The 15,117-nt window shown below is 39.7% G+C and overlaps 1 protein-coding gene and 1 long non-coding RNA gene across 2 annotated transcripts in view; both read left to right on the top strand.

Moving 5' to 3' along the window:
* The first annotated feature begins 5,325 nt into the window (after positions 1-5,325).
* ass1 (argininosuccinate synthase 1) overlaps positions 5,326-15,117 on the top strand; it is a 51,460-nt gene continuing 41,668 nt past the window's right edge. The window contains exons 1-2 of the mRNA XM_085463806.1: positions 5,326-5,707; positions 6,055-6,168. The gene's annotated coding sequence lies outside the window, so the exon portion shown is untranslated. The remainder of the gene's footprint in view (positions 5,708-6,054; positions 6,169-15,117) is intronic.
* LOC146705922 (uncharacterized) lies at positions 10,834-11,369 on the top strand. The gene is made up of 4 exons (XR_014921730.1): positions 10,834-10,917; positions 11,009-11,071; positions 11,166-11,228; positions 11,345-11,369. It is a non-coding gene; the product is annotated as an uncharacterized LOC146705922 (long non-coding RNA).

Below are 15,117 nucleotides of genomic sequence, written 5' to 3'. Positions count from 1 at the left end.
TGTTTTGTGTCTTAGTAAGGTACAGTCATTCATTCATCACTAGCAATACAGCAAAATTAGTCAGTGCTTTGTGTAGTGCAGAGTTGCACGGTGGCATGACAAACGAAATGTTCAGTATAAACTGCTGTTTACATTTACTAACACCATCTTGGGTTGTTAACTCAGCGTTTGTGTCATTGCTCTGACTTTCTGGGTTTGAAATCTAACTTGAGAGAGTTAAAAATCTGAGGTTGGGTGAACCTCCCCCACTGAGTCCCAGACTTGATCTGATGATAATGTGTAATCGAAAAAATTTTGGGGTTTTATGTGACGACACAAAAAATGTATAAGATCAATTTTCCTCTATGCGAGTGTTTTCAGGAAACAGGATATGCACTGGATCATGACCCCTAGTTACCCAGAAAGATGATAAATTTAAAATGTCAAAGCGAGCGTGTGACGTCACAGCTCCCTGGTCGCCATGGCAAGCAGAGTGCGGTGACGTCGCAGTACTCGGGTTGCACCAGGCTACATCTCTGCGTGTTTGGGGTTTTTTGTTTAACTTAAATCAAAGCTGCTGAGCTTATGCGGCTACTGGTTTATATAGAAAACAATAATGTGGGCGTTGGGTTTAAACTCCACTAATGCGTATTATTATTGCATGGACTATATCATGAGGTTTAGCCACAAAAAGCTCATAGACACAGATAAGACTATTTAATCCAACACTGCCCAAACACTCCGCTGGCAAATGACTTTTTAAATCTGATAAACTCTTTTAATGTTGTTCAGTCAGTCAACTGCCCAACACATGAAGGGGTCATACTTTGGATTAGGTCTTATCTTGCGGCCTGTCACTTCTTGACAATGAAATCTAATAACATTATTAGATATGTCGAAAAGCGGAACGAAAGTGGGGAAAAGGACCGATTACAGGTATCGTTTGAGGCACTTAATCCTTGTCAACTAACCAGAAAGCCATTAAATCAGTAAAAACTATTTTAATACTAAGTATTTTTCTAAAATTGTGTCCAATAATCATCATAAACCTTGTATTTTATTTGGCATTATAAATTCAGTTCTTAATCCACCCCCTATTGATCCCCATACAGTAGTGAATATAATATGCGAAAATCTTCTGAAATTCTTCGTTAATAAATTGTAGACATCAGGTCCCACATTATTCTTATCTTTCTTGGTATTCTTCCTACTATTGACCCATTTATTCACTTTCCAACTTTTGCTGTTTTTGATCACTTCGAGCCAGTGTTACATTCACTACTTAATGAAATAGTTAATAACTTGAAACTTTCAAAATGTTCTTGGATGTCATTCCACCTAGATTGCTGAAAGATGTTTTTGACACTGTTGGTATATATTTGCTCTTCATTGCAAATAGCAGTCTGCAGTCTGGGTCTGTTCCCCCTGACTTTAACCCTCGTGCTACCCTAGGGAAAAACGGGACCATTTTGGGTACGAAGGGCAACAGATGGGTGTAAATTTTAAGGGATGGTCAAGAGTTAAACATGCTGTGGTGGAACCTATCCTTAAAAAGCAGAACCTGGACTCAACAGTTCTATCAAATTATAAACCAATCTCCAAATTGCCCTTTCTGTGAAAAGCTCTGGAGAAAGTTGTCCTCCTCCAGCTCCAGACCTTTTTATATAATCACGGCATCGGTGAAGTATTCCAGTCTGGTTTTAAAACGCATCATAGCACTGAAACTGCTACCGACTCGGGAGATTCCGCTGTTTTAATATTACTAGATCTCAGTGCTGCTACTGAAACGGTGGATCATAGGATTCTTATCTCCCGGCTGGAACAATATGCCAGTATTAAATGGATTGCATTGGAATGGGTTAAATCTTACCTATCTAATCGATGCTTCTCTGTTAGATTCAGAGACACATCATCCTCAAGGACGTCGCTCTTTTGTGGGGTCCCTCTGGGATCCATTCTTGGCCCGGTTCTCTTCTTAATTTACATGCTTCCTATGGGCTCTATTTTTTAAAAAAAAAACATGGTGTCCCTTTTCACTGTTATGCTGTTGATTCACAGATCTACCTCCCACTGAAACGCAAATCTGTGAACCCTCTGAAGAGACTGTTCGATTGTCTGGAAGATTTTAAGGCATGGATGGTTTTAAATTTTCTCAATTTAAATGAACAGAAAATTGAGATCATTGTCTTCAGCCCTAGTGACCATTATGACCTTGGCCCCTTAGAAAATTATAAAAAATCATTTGTGAGAAATTTAGGTGTGATTTTTGATAGTAATTTAACATTCAATAAACATAAATAATGCCTTTATTTCATCTTGCCTCAACTTCTGCAACAGCCTCTACTCTGGTGTTACTGCGTCATCAATTGGCCGACTACAGCTGGTTCGAAATGCTGCGGCAAGGCTCCTGACTGGCACGCGCAAACGAGAGCACATATCCCCTATACTTACTACACCGGCTGCCAGTTAGTTTTCGAATTGATTTTAAGATCTTGATACTTGTTTTTAAAACATTGCATGGACTAGCTCCTATATATCTTTCAGATCTTCTAAATTGGTATATCTTTGAGGTCTGCGGACCAAATACTTCTAGTTGACCCTAGGTCTAGATTAAAACACAGCCCGGAGACTGTGCAACAAGCAGTGATACCAATGCATGCATAAGTAGAGAAAAATACGTCAGGAGGGATAAAGAGAGAACGGTGGTCTGTGGCGACTATCTGCTAACCCATTTCCTTAGCGCCTGCACCCAAAAGAAAAGAGGGTGCAGTTAGCATGAACACCAAATGGGTCTCAAATAATCATAGTGTTACCTAAAAGTGCACAAATAATTAGTTGAATAATAGCTAAATATTGCTTTTATCTTGTGGACTTTTTAAGCTTTTTAATTCAGTAGTGACAATTACATTTATAAAGCACATTTCAGTAAACTCCATTTGCTACAGTGACATCTTCAGTCACTGAGACTAAAGGCATCAGTTGGATGCTGATGTAATGTTTCTCTGTCCAGATGAACAGAGTTATCTTTGCATTACTGTTGTAACAGTCTATAAAAATGTATATGTTGCTATTACTACAAAACATGTCAAACACTTAATTTTATAACTACAAAACTTTTTTCCAAATTCACCATCTTTTTCTTGACTCTTTCGTAAACCTCCATAATTTTGTGGGTCATGCAGGATAACTCTTTTACCTTAGCACATGCCTAATTGTAGATTTGATAACATATTAAGTGAAAAAAACAAAGGAAACATTTCTTTGAACAACTGCTGTATGATTATTTTTTATTTCTGATGCAAATTGATAGTCCACGTCAGTTACATTTTCTTTTGGAAATCTGAAACCTGCTGCCCAATGCAGTTTGATTTCCATTAATTAATGCTTATTAACAACAACAGGTTGCAATATAACTTCGGCTGCCTGGTGACCGGTTTCCTTTTTGAGGTATTTTCTCAGGGTAGGCACGTGCACGCTTTTCCTCTCCAATTGCAAAATTAAATTTGCTGACCTTGATGTTTTGCTCCCTTTTCTCCTTTGATTTTTCTTTTTCACTAAGGATGTATCCTGTATAACACTTCCTGTTATACTCATCCCACTTTTGTTCTCTCAGCTGTTCCTCTTGTCTTTTTTTGTCTTTTAGCCATATGGCATTTTTTCTGCCTTCATCAATAGCTTTTAGCATTTTTGCTCTCATTTTTTCTTCTTCGATGCATCGGGCTGTAAATTCTCTGGCCTTTTTTTCCGCATAAGCCTTTTCTAATTCTGCTTCTCTTAGAGCTTTTTTAACAGCCTGTGCTTTTTGCTTTGCTTCCAGTTTTTCTGAAGCGATGTCTGCTGTTAGCTGTCTTCTTCTGACCCTGGCCATGGTGTGAGCCATTGAGAGAGCCATGTTTTTATCAACATCTCTTTGAACAAGTTTGTCATGTTCATAGCGCTCTTTCACTTTTTGAATTTCAAGGTAAGCACGCGCACGCTTCTCCTCTCCAATTGCAAAATTAAATTTGCTGACCTTGATGTTTTGCTCCCTTTTCTCCTTTGATTTTTCTTTTTCACTAAGGACAAATTCTATATAACGCTTCCTGTTATACTCATCCCACTTTTGTTCTCTCAGCTGTTCCTGTTGTCTTTTTTTCTCTTTTAGCCATATGGCATTTTTTCTGCCTTCATCAATAGCTTTTAGCATTTTTGCTCTCATTTTTTCTTCTTCGAGGCATCTGGCTTTAAATTCTCTGGCCTTTTTTTCCGCATAAGCCTTTTCTAATTCTGCTTCTCTTAAGGCTTTTTTAACAGCCTGTGCTTTTTGCTTTGCTTCCAGTTTTTCTGAAGCGATGTCTGCTGTTAGCTGTCTTCTCCTGACCCTGGCCATGGTGTGAGACATGGAGAGAGTCGTCTTTTTATCGACTTCTTTTTTAACAGTTATCTCACCTCCTTTCGCCATGAGGCATTTTTAAGTTTCTCTTCAATTGCCAGGTTTGGCGCCTGAAAAACCTCGATTTTTTGTTTAATTCCGATTATTTGTGATGTTGTTCGTTGCGTTTATCGTAACCTTAAAACGTAAATATAGGTTAGTTTTAAGGTTACCTGCTAATCCTTTCGAAGAAATTTTTGATGTGTTCTTTTTGTTTTCGTTTCAGTTTTCTGTCAGCAACTGTTGCCTAGTAACAGAAAATAAAGGTAACTTGTTACGCTGGCGGGTGACGTGACGAATCCTACTTCCGGGCCTAAAGTAGTCTGCGTTTAATATGGCTTTTGTGTTGTTAACATGTTTAATGTTATGTCTTTTCTTCTATTTAATCTCAAAAAGCTCCCAAAACAGTCAGTGATCACTGTTGACCTCCCTCGGCTTTTATTACCGCTAATCATTTATTTAAACTCAGTTTTTAAAACCTTAGGATGCAACTACAGCCCAGCCCATGAATGACTAACCTCGTATTGTGGATGGATTATCTCAGTTGTTCTCCTGGCTGAAGTTTGGTCCTTTTACAGCATCCTGCCATGCGATTACATTTGTCCCTGACCACTGAGAACACTCACGTTAACTTTTATCGAGTGGAAAAAAAGTTAGCTTGTTTATATTATGCTAACATAGCTGTGTCGCTAGCGGTCACGTAGCACATCACCAGCTAGCCCAACTTCAGTAACCCTACAAACGTCACTGCTGTTTAGTATTCTGTCTTCATTTATGTTGGAAGTGATAACAGAGCTGTACGTTTTAATTTATTTCCAAAACCCCACAGTCAGGACATACTACATTGTATTTAGATAGAAGCTAGCGAGCTAACTCCCTCCCTGCTAAGTGCGTTATGGTCTACATAACGCACTTATTACTTTTTTTTAAAATATTAAACTTTATTAAGAAACAGTATATAGAACATGTATACATTCAGAACAAAATTAACATATGCCAGGGGTGTAATACAATGAATTACAAACATTCAAATAATTTGTAATTACTACAAATAGTAATAGTTTTCATAGCCTTTTTGCTAAGTGATCCGGGGATCACCTGGACAGCGAGAAATGATCACAGGTCCGTGACGCTGTAAACACGTGCACCTGTGGCACGAGTGACCAGGGGGACGCTCTAAAACTCTCAGGAACCACAAGTAAAGTATATTAGGTTATTATATCCTAGACTTCACTGAGTAAAAAAGGATGAAGATCCATTGCAGCTGGTCTCAGGAGATGATGAAAGCCTGAACACTTTCTCTACAACAACAACAAGGTGAGTTTATTGTTGTGATTGATTTAGTTTTTGAAGATTTGTATGTTACTTTAATTATAAAATTCTTATATTGCAACTGAATGCTGTTATGTGTATGCAACTCTACATGTATTATAGGAACATTAATAATGATAATCCACAGCAGATCTGACCAAAATTCTGTTCTTTCTTGCTGGATTTCAATGGTAACGTGTACAAATTCATTTTATTTTCAAGTCACTTCCCACCTCACTTTTCTCAATACTAAACTTTCTATTTTTAGTCCTTTTATTTTAGCTTGAATGCAAATGACATCAACAAAAAACAAACTTCTTAAAATTTCTTTTTGTTCCTCTTTTTTTCCTCAGAATAAATTGTGACCAGGCTCATTGGCTGAGATGGTGGAGCAAAACAGCAACGCATTAACTGTGACTGCTGAAGTTCCTGTAGGAACCCAACAACTCTGAAAGTCCAAGGAAAAGGTGTGCATTTTCCCTAAAGCTCAGATGGAATTTGATGGTCTACCATGCTGCATTCAGGGCTCTCTCTCACTGGTATATGAAGAGTGCTACCAATAGAAAGTGTGCACACAATGTCTCACTTCATGCTTGCTCTTCACTAACCTCTGGTGTCGCTTTCTAGTCACTTGTGTTGTTATTGTCTCACAAGCAGAGGATTTTGATTGGGAAGTAACCATGACCTCTTTTCAGAGTCTTCTCTAACATTAAATGGTTGTGAAATATGTCTACTTTTCTCCTCTGCTTTAACTGCTAAGAGCATTTTGAGCACAGTGGAGAAAAGGGGTTGCGCTGAGGATTCTGAACTGTGGTGTTTAAGTGTTGTCACTGCACAGATCCTTATTCACTTAGCTGCTGTTTAGTTTAAGTCTTCATCAGAACAAACACTTCTAATTGCACTTTGCTCCTCACTGTCTTTGAAAAGTAAGAGCTGATAAAAACAAATCCACTAAATGCACTTTTATCTTTAAGTTTGGTATAGTAATCTGTCGAACAGACAAGTAATCATGTCTGTTCTAATAAACCCAAATTTCAGCAACACCTTTGGATCTTTTCGGTTTTATTCATATAGCACCAGTTAACAAATCTTGTCTCAAGTCACTTTATATTGTAAGGTAAAGACCCTACAGTGTTAATCTAGGACAAATGTTCACTCTGATTCAGTGTTGAAGCGAATGACATCGGTAATCAAAGGTGAGTTTTTGGCCATAACTGACTACATATGTATTATATATCATGAGTGGACAGACATGGATGTATAGCACACCTTAACTGTTTGGCTGAGCTAAAACAACCACAGCAGGGATTCTAGCTTAAAGGTATTCTGGATATTGTTAAATGTGCAAATATTGGTATATTTTTTGTTTGTCAGCTGTCCTGTTTGAAGAAAACACTTTGACGCCACTTGAATGCATGAATTTATGAACACATTTTCATGATGTTAGGGACAAAGCAGTAAGGTATAGAGGACACAGGTTTTTAATTCAAAAATCAGAATCAGAATCGTGTTTATTGGCCAAGTATATGTGCAGACACATACAAGGAATTTGGTTCCGGTAGATGGTGGCTCTCAAGCACAGCAATGTAAAACAAACACACACACACACACACACACACGTCTATATATACATTGCACATACATACACAAAGCTGAGTAAACCAACTATAAATAACTAATCTAAACTTATATACATAAAATACAGAAATGGATGGGGTTTTATTGACCCAAAATATGATAAATAATTGACAAAGCTAAAACTTGAATAGGCAGACCAATAAAAGAGGTCAACTCAATAAACTAAACTCAAAATAACAACTAACAAAACCTCAAACAAACATAAGACAAACTGACCTCGTGAAGTGACTGTGACAAAGTGGCTAACTCAAACAAAGAAAGATGTATTGATATAACAAAACAAACATTTTACCTTCCAGTGTTAATATGTGTGCCCTCCATAAAAACATTGTAAGGTGTGGTGGAAAAAGTAAACTAAGTTAATAAAGAAACAATATATTTGACAAGTAGTAAAACATATTTAAAGTAGCAACTGTAAACTAAAATGATGCAACTGGTGGTGAGGTGTGGAGCTTACCATGTGTGGCTTGCCATCACACATGAGGAGAAACTGATTACAAGAAAAATGGAAAAAAGTTTGAGTTATGCTGTCATTAAATTTTAGCATAGTTTTTGAGTTAAGGACAATAAATGAATATTTAACATTAAATGTACCAATGTTGTTGTGTACTACTTGGGCAGAGATCATTTTATCATTTTAAGAAGTTTTAATTTACAAGCAAATGGTGTATAAGGTTGTAATTGAATGGAAATGTATTGTTAAGGATATAAAAAAGTACATTTAATGGGTTAAAGTTAAAAGTAGTGACTGTAAATAGTAATAGAAATAAAATTTTTAGTTTTTCTATCAACAGAAAAAATCTGTTAATGATACAGAAAGTATACCATAAATAAATGGAATTTTTCATAGTTGAAGGAAATGTCCATAAATCTATTTGGAATGGTATAGAACAGGGGTGGGCAATCTCAGGCCACGAGGGCCGGTGTCCCTGCAGGTTTTAGATCTCACCTTGGGTCAACACACCTGAATCACATGATTAGTTCGTTACCAGGCCTCTGGAGAACTTAAGGACATGAGTAGTAATACGATGGCACCTATCCAAGATGGCGGCCAACTGAACGATGGCACCTATCCAATATGGCGGCCAACCAAACCGGTTTGAGAACCGGTTTGACCGGTTTCGTGCGTGTGCGCATGCGCGTTCAGTAATTCGATGGCACTAGTCCAAGATGGCGGCCAGCCAAACCGATTTGACCAGTTTCGTGTGTGTGTGCGCATGCGTGTTCAGTAATTCGATGGCACTAGTCCAAGATGGCGGCCAGCCAAACCGATTTGACCAGTTTCGTGTGTGTGTGCGCATGCGTGTTCAGGTGTGGAAATACCACAGGGTATCAGAGGGGTTATATGAGTTTATGTGTTTTTAACGGGGTTTTAATTTAATCAAACCATAGGGTTTTTAATTAAACTATTTTTTCACTTAGGTGTATCGCAACATTCAGTTATGCATGTGTTCTTAAAAGCAATTCTTTGTTTCTTGTTTCATTCTTGGCGGTGTGGAAGCTGTTTTGGTTCACAGTGCGCCTTAACAAAGAGGGTGTGCTCTAGTCAAAAGTGTTGGTAATAGTGTTTTAATCACACTAATTTTCTAAATCTGACAATGTCTCAGCTTGCAGTGAGGCATGCATTTTATTTTATAAATGGCACAAATGGGAATTTCTTCTGAATGGGTGATGTCAGCATGTTCACAAGCGTTTCATTTAATCAAACCCCTAGTTTTAATTTAACTAGTTTTTACACATCTACTGGGGTTTCTTTCCAGGGTTGATGCGATCATTTTATTTAAAAATCGGGATTTCGGAATGTTGAACTAAGAGTGAGACAAAGCCAGCCAGCTAGTTTTTAACACAGTAAATGTTACAAATAGCATTCAGTCCTTTAGAAAATAAATGCTATAAGCAGCCAGTATCGCTCTTTTCATCAGCCCTTTAGAAAATAAACGCTACAGTGATACTTCTAAAACCAGTCGTCCAGACCCGCTCCAACTTTTCAACAGCTGGCTAATTGTTTGAATTTGTTCAGGATTGTAAAAGCCCACCGCGGGTATCACTTAGTTGTTGAGAGTACCATGCGAACAAGGGCCCAACCTATTGTTTAAAGTGGCCAGTATTGGCTCTTTTTGTAATTCCTCGACAAGGTAAATGGGGCAGTTGGTACCAGTCGGGTGGCGACCCCGCCTATTGTCTGAAGTATCGGCTCCTTTGTAATTCCTTGAGAAGACAAAAGCCCTGTAGGGTCTCATTTAAATTGATTGGAGACATCTTGTTTCATTCTTGGCGGAGTGGAAGGTGTTTTGGTTCACAGTGCGCCTTAACAAAGAGGGTGTGCTCTAGTCAAAAGTGTTGGTAATAGTGTTTTAATCACACTAATTTTCTAAATCTGACAATGTCTCAGCTTGCGGTGTGGCATGCATTTTATTTTATAAACGGCACAAATGGGAATTTCTTCTGAATGGGTGATGTCAGCATGTTCACAAGCGTTTCATTTAATCAAACCCCTAGTTTTAATTTAACTAGTTTTTACACATCTACTGGGGTTTCTTTCCAGGGTTGATGCGATTATTTTATTTAAAAACGGATCAAACGGGCCATTTCTTCTGTAAGGGGTTTCATGGTTTCAGAGTAGTTTTTAACACAACAGATAGTCGCAAATAACATTCAGCCCTTTAGAAAATAAACGCTACAGTGATACTTCTAAAACACGCTGCACACAATGTCACCTTTTCCCCCAAAGCAGCCAGTATCGCTCTTTTCAAACTAATCGTCTTTTAAATACACTCATTTTGTGATTCTGGTGTCACACCATGCACCGATGCAAGCATTTTATTTATTTAAAAACGGATCAAACGGGCCATTTCTTCTGTAAGTGGTTTCATGGTTTCAGAGTAGTTTTTAACACAACAGATAGTCGCAAATAACATTCAGCCCTTTAGAAAATAAACGCTACAGTGATACTTCTAAAACCAGTCGCCCAGACCCGCTCCAACTTTTCAACAGCTGGCTAATTGTTTGAATTTGTTCAGGATTGTAAAAGCCCACCGCGGGTATCACTTAGTTGTTGAGAGTACCATGCGAACAAGGGCCCAACCTATTGTTTAAAGTGGCCAGTATTGGCTCTTTTTGTAATTCCTCGACAAGGTAAATGGGGCAGTTGGTACCAGTCGGGTGGCGACCCCGCCTATTGTCTGAAGTATCGGCTCCTTTGTAATTCCTTGAGAAGACAAAAGCCCTGTAGGGCCTCATTTAAATTGATTGGAGACATCTTGTTTCATTCTTGGCGGAGTGGAAGCTGTTTTGGTTCACAGTGCGCCTCAAGATTCGCTGCAGAGCACACCATTTTCTTTGCGATCATCAACACTAACATCGTTCTTTATAACATGGACATCGTAAACGGTAAGTAAAACAAAACCTATTATTGGGTTTTTAAAAAGTGTTATGTTAACATATTATAGGATATTCAAACTATCTTTTTTTCCTAAAACAAAAGCTTAATTTTTAGGAGTTCGGGAGAACGGCCCAGGACCCTTTTCTTTAGAAACGGGCGCTTTTACAGCTGGAACTAGTTCTCTAACAGGCACAAGGTGTGTACAGCATTACTGGATTTTTAAACGTATGTATGTTTTAAACTAGCGATTGTTTTAAATTATGTAATAACGTTTTTGTTTGTTCCAGGGTTAACAAACTGAGCAGGAAAACATTCAGACACCGCTACCACAGAGCCCTACCTTACATCAGGTGTGTATACAACGGGATGTATAGTTGTGTATTTTTTTTTTAAAGGGGTTTAAACAATTACAAATGTTCTAAACTGACCGTTTTACACCTACAGAGCCACGCCAGAGAACCGGGTGTGTGGAGAAGCAGGACCATCCCGAATAACGCACACTACAAGGTAAGCATAGGCATATATAAATTAGATAAAAAGAGATAGAGAGGGAGACACGCTTATTCAGTTTGAAATGGGTACATGTATAATATGTTTTAACACATGTCTATCTATCTTCACAGACTGCAGAACAGCACCCCTCCTCATAATGATGAGGACACCATACGATTCCAGACGTTTTTGGAATGTTTAAGCAGTATCGACCTCCCAGAACAACAAAAACCTGGAGCTTTGTGCAACAGTGGAGAGTCAGAACCGATCTTCATCAGCGAAGCTGCAACACCCCCGAGTGAGTGGCTACATCGCGATTTCTCTGATGTTTTTGAGTACAGCATGTCAGATTTTGATCTAGTTCATATACCCACCACCCCAGAATGTGTCAGAAATAGCGTTGATTCACACATAGATTTCGAAGAAGACGGCATAACAGACTCTCAAATATCAGCGGCGTATGATGCTTACATAAAGCTTCCAGACGCTCAGCCTGCTGAACAAAGTCATATAGCTTCAATAGCTGATAAATTATGTTTGATTGAAGCTAGACTCAATCAATACCACCAAGAAGCACAGGTACAAAGGCAACAGTTTACCAAACTCATAAACAAAGTGTGTAGTACATTAGACAACATCTGCAGCAAAATTTCAAGTCCCTGACTTTTAAAATCCAGACCATGGACCCTCCAAATAAATTATTTAAACATAATAACGGAACCTCCACTCCTGTTAGATGTTTTGACTTAGAGACTTTTATGCAGTGGGCTGAAGAAACAGATAAAAAATTAGACGATATTATAGCTAGACTTAATAGGGTGCCTGCATCAGCCTCATCCGATACACATCCTTGCCAGACTGTTCCTACGTCTGCTATTGCTGATGGGGCTATTGTTGCTAATAATAGTGATAGTACAGCTGGTGTTGCTCGGGCCGTTGCTGTTACTGATGCTAACCATATAGCTTGTGCTGCTGGTGATTTTGCGTCTGATGCACAATCTAGCCGGGTCACCTCTGCTGCAGCTACTGCAGTTGTTATTGAGCCCGTTGTGCAGTCTGGGTCCGGCAGCCGCTCTCAGTCACACATTAGAGAGATACCTAATTTTAATGCTCGCGAATTGCGTGAACGCCTTGATTTTAGGGGTATAAGTCTCGATCATCCAGAACAAGTGCCGGCGCGAGTGCGCGAGTGCTTAGCCAATGTGATAGACAGAGCTGTGGCGGGATCCCAACAGGGCAGTGTTCTAAACGTGGTCCTGCGTGGCCCCTCGCTGGCTTCAGATGTTCAGGCTGTTTTAAACGCTGATGATCGGTATGATCCGGAGCTGTTTCTCGATCAAATTGCACAAGTTATGCAGAGTAATGATGAATCTATCGGTGATGATGAATTAGAGTTTATTGTCACGGTAGCTCAGAACAGTAGTGGCGGGTCTCGCTTAAGACTGGCGCACATACCTTATGATGAGATTCTCTCAAAGAAAGGCAGACATTTATACACACCAAACAACACAAACAACAATTTGTGCTTCTCCCTATGCATAGCACATTCATTAAACTCATCATCCTCTGAGCATGAAAAACTTGCTACAGCTAAACAGATGCATGCTGAAGTAGGTCTATGCGACACACAGCAAGTATCATTCTCTGATGTCGGTAAATTTGAGAAGCACTTCAACATTAAGATTGTAATCTATTACCACACAGAAGGGCGTAAACGCCTGGAATGTTTTTACACACATGAAGAGCCAAACCCTAACACGTTGATGATGTATCTCCATAATCAACATTACCACCTGATTTTAAACCCGACCGCTTTTTTGGGGGGATCCTATGTGTGTAATTTCTGTTACAGTATATATAATACACCATTACAGCACAGCTGTAAACATAGATGTAACACATGTTACACACTCTGTCAACATCACAGGGGACCCACAGTGAAATGCAGCGACTGTAACCGCATCTGCAAATCACAACACTGTTACCAACAACACAAATTACCTGAATTAAAACACAACATGATCCCCTGTGATAATATGAAACATTGCATGCACTGTGGCACCACATATAGAGAATCCAAGAAATTGCCACACAAATGTGCGCAGCCTAGATGCGAGCACTGCCGCGAACCTAAATTAGCAGGAGACTCCGACCATCAGTGTTTCATACAGCCTGTTGAAAAACAGAAGCCTAACGATAAATACATTTTATATGATTTTGAGACGCGGTACCACAACGGTAAACACGAGGCTAACTTTGTGTGTGCGTCTGATCTGAAGGGCAATAAGTTCACATTTAATACATTAAAGTGTGTGGAGGCGTTTGTGCAGCATTACAGACGCCCAAGGTTTCGTGGGTACACTTTCATAGCACATAATGCATCTGGCTTTGATAACTACATACTCCTCGAGTACTTTGTCAGACAGAGCATAACACCTAGTGTCATAATGAGCGGCAGCCGTGTGATTTTAATGCATGACAGGGACTATGACCAGCGGTGGATTGATTCGTTCAGCTTTTTGCCCATGGGCCTTGCCAAAATACCCTCTGCTTTAGGTTTTCAAGACCTGCAGAAGGGCCATTTCCCACACAGGTTTAATACGAGGGATAATGAGCGTTATGTGGGCCCGTACCCAGACCCCTCCTTCTACGGCTATGAGCACATGTCTGAAAGCGATAAGGTGCGATTCATGGAATGGTACCAGGTTGCCTCACAGAATCCCTTTGATTTTCAGGCTGAACTCAGGCGTTACTGTGTTAACGATGTTGATGTCCTGCGTAAAGCATGCATCATTTATCGTGACACGCTACTGGGTTGTACTCAAGTTGATCCATTCATGTATACCACCCTGGCTGCATTTAGTATGGGTGTGTATAAAACGCTGTTTCTGCCTAGAGACGCGCTCGCTCTCACGTATGAAGGGGCATACGTTGAGCAGAACAAGACGTTTTCTAACGTCTCTATTGAATGGCTTCAATATGTGTCCCACACCACCAACAAAGTGGTAAAACATGCTCTCAGAGGAGGCGAACAGAGGGTTGGACCGTATTTTGTGGACGGTTTTGACCCCACAAGTAATACAGCTTATGAATTTGCAGGATGTTTTCACCACGGTTGTGTTAAATGCTACCCCGAGAGTGAAGTTAATCCTGTCAGCAAAGCATCCTATGGACTGCTGCATCGCATGTTTTGTGACAAAGTTGATGCACTGAGATCACAACACAGTGTGAGCGTAATAGTGATGTGGGAGTGTGAATGGGCTGCCTTGAAGCAGACAGACCCTGCAGTTGTGGCTTTCATGCATACGTACAGAAAGCCAGAACGCCTGAATCCCCGAGACGCCCTTTTTGGCGGTCGCACAAATGCTCTAAAGCTGTACCACAAGGCTGCTTGTGATGAAAAAATATTTTACTACGACTTCACCAGTCTCTATCCCACAGTGCAGTCTAAAAAAGACTATCCTGTAGGACACCCTCAAGTCATTTACACCAACTTTGACAAGCTAGAAAATTATTTCGGCTTTGTTAAATGCACAGTGCTCCCACCTAAGGGTCTTTTTCACCCCGTCCTACCCTACAGATGCCATGGAAAACTGATGTTTCCACTCTGCAGCATGTGTGCTGAAGACCAGAACCAGCATACTGCATGCGGGCACAGTGACAGTGAGCGGGTGTTGAAAGGCACATGGGTCTCATTTGAGCTTGAAAAAGCTGTTGAGAAGGGATACAGGGTTCTTGCTGTTGATGAGGTGTGGCATTTCCCCAATAAGACCGACACATTGTTTAAAGACTATGTGAAAGCCTTCCTAAAACTCAAACAGGAGGCCTCGGGGTATCCTGAACATGTGAACACACCTGACGAACAGCAGAAGTACATAGACGAGTATTATGAGAAGGAGGGAAT

The sequence above is a fragment of the Copadichromis virginalis genome, linkage group LG7, assembly GCF_057382275.1.
Source record: "Copadichromis virginalis isolate Kocher_CV1m ecotype Utaka linkage group LG7, C_Virginalis_male_GT1.1, whole genome shotgun sequence".
Classification (NCBI taxonomy): domain Eukaryota; kingdom Metazoa; phylum Chordata; class Actinopteri; order Cichliformes; family Cichlidae; genus Copadichromis; species Copadichromis virginalis.
Note: the sequence above shows the minus strand (reverse complement) of the source record. Positions and strands in the feature narration are given on the sequence as shown.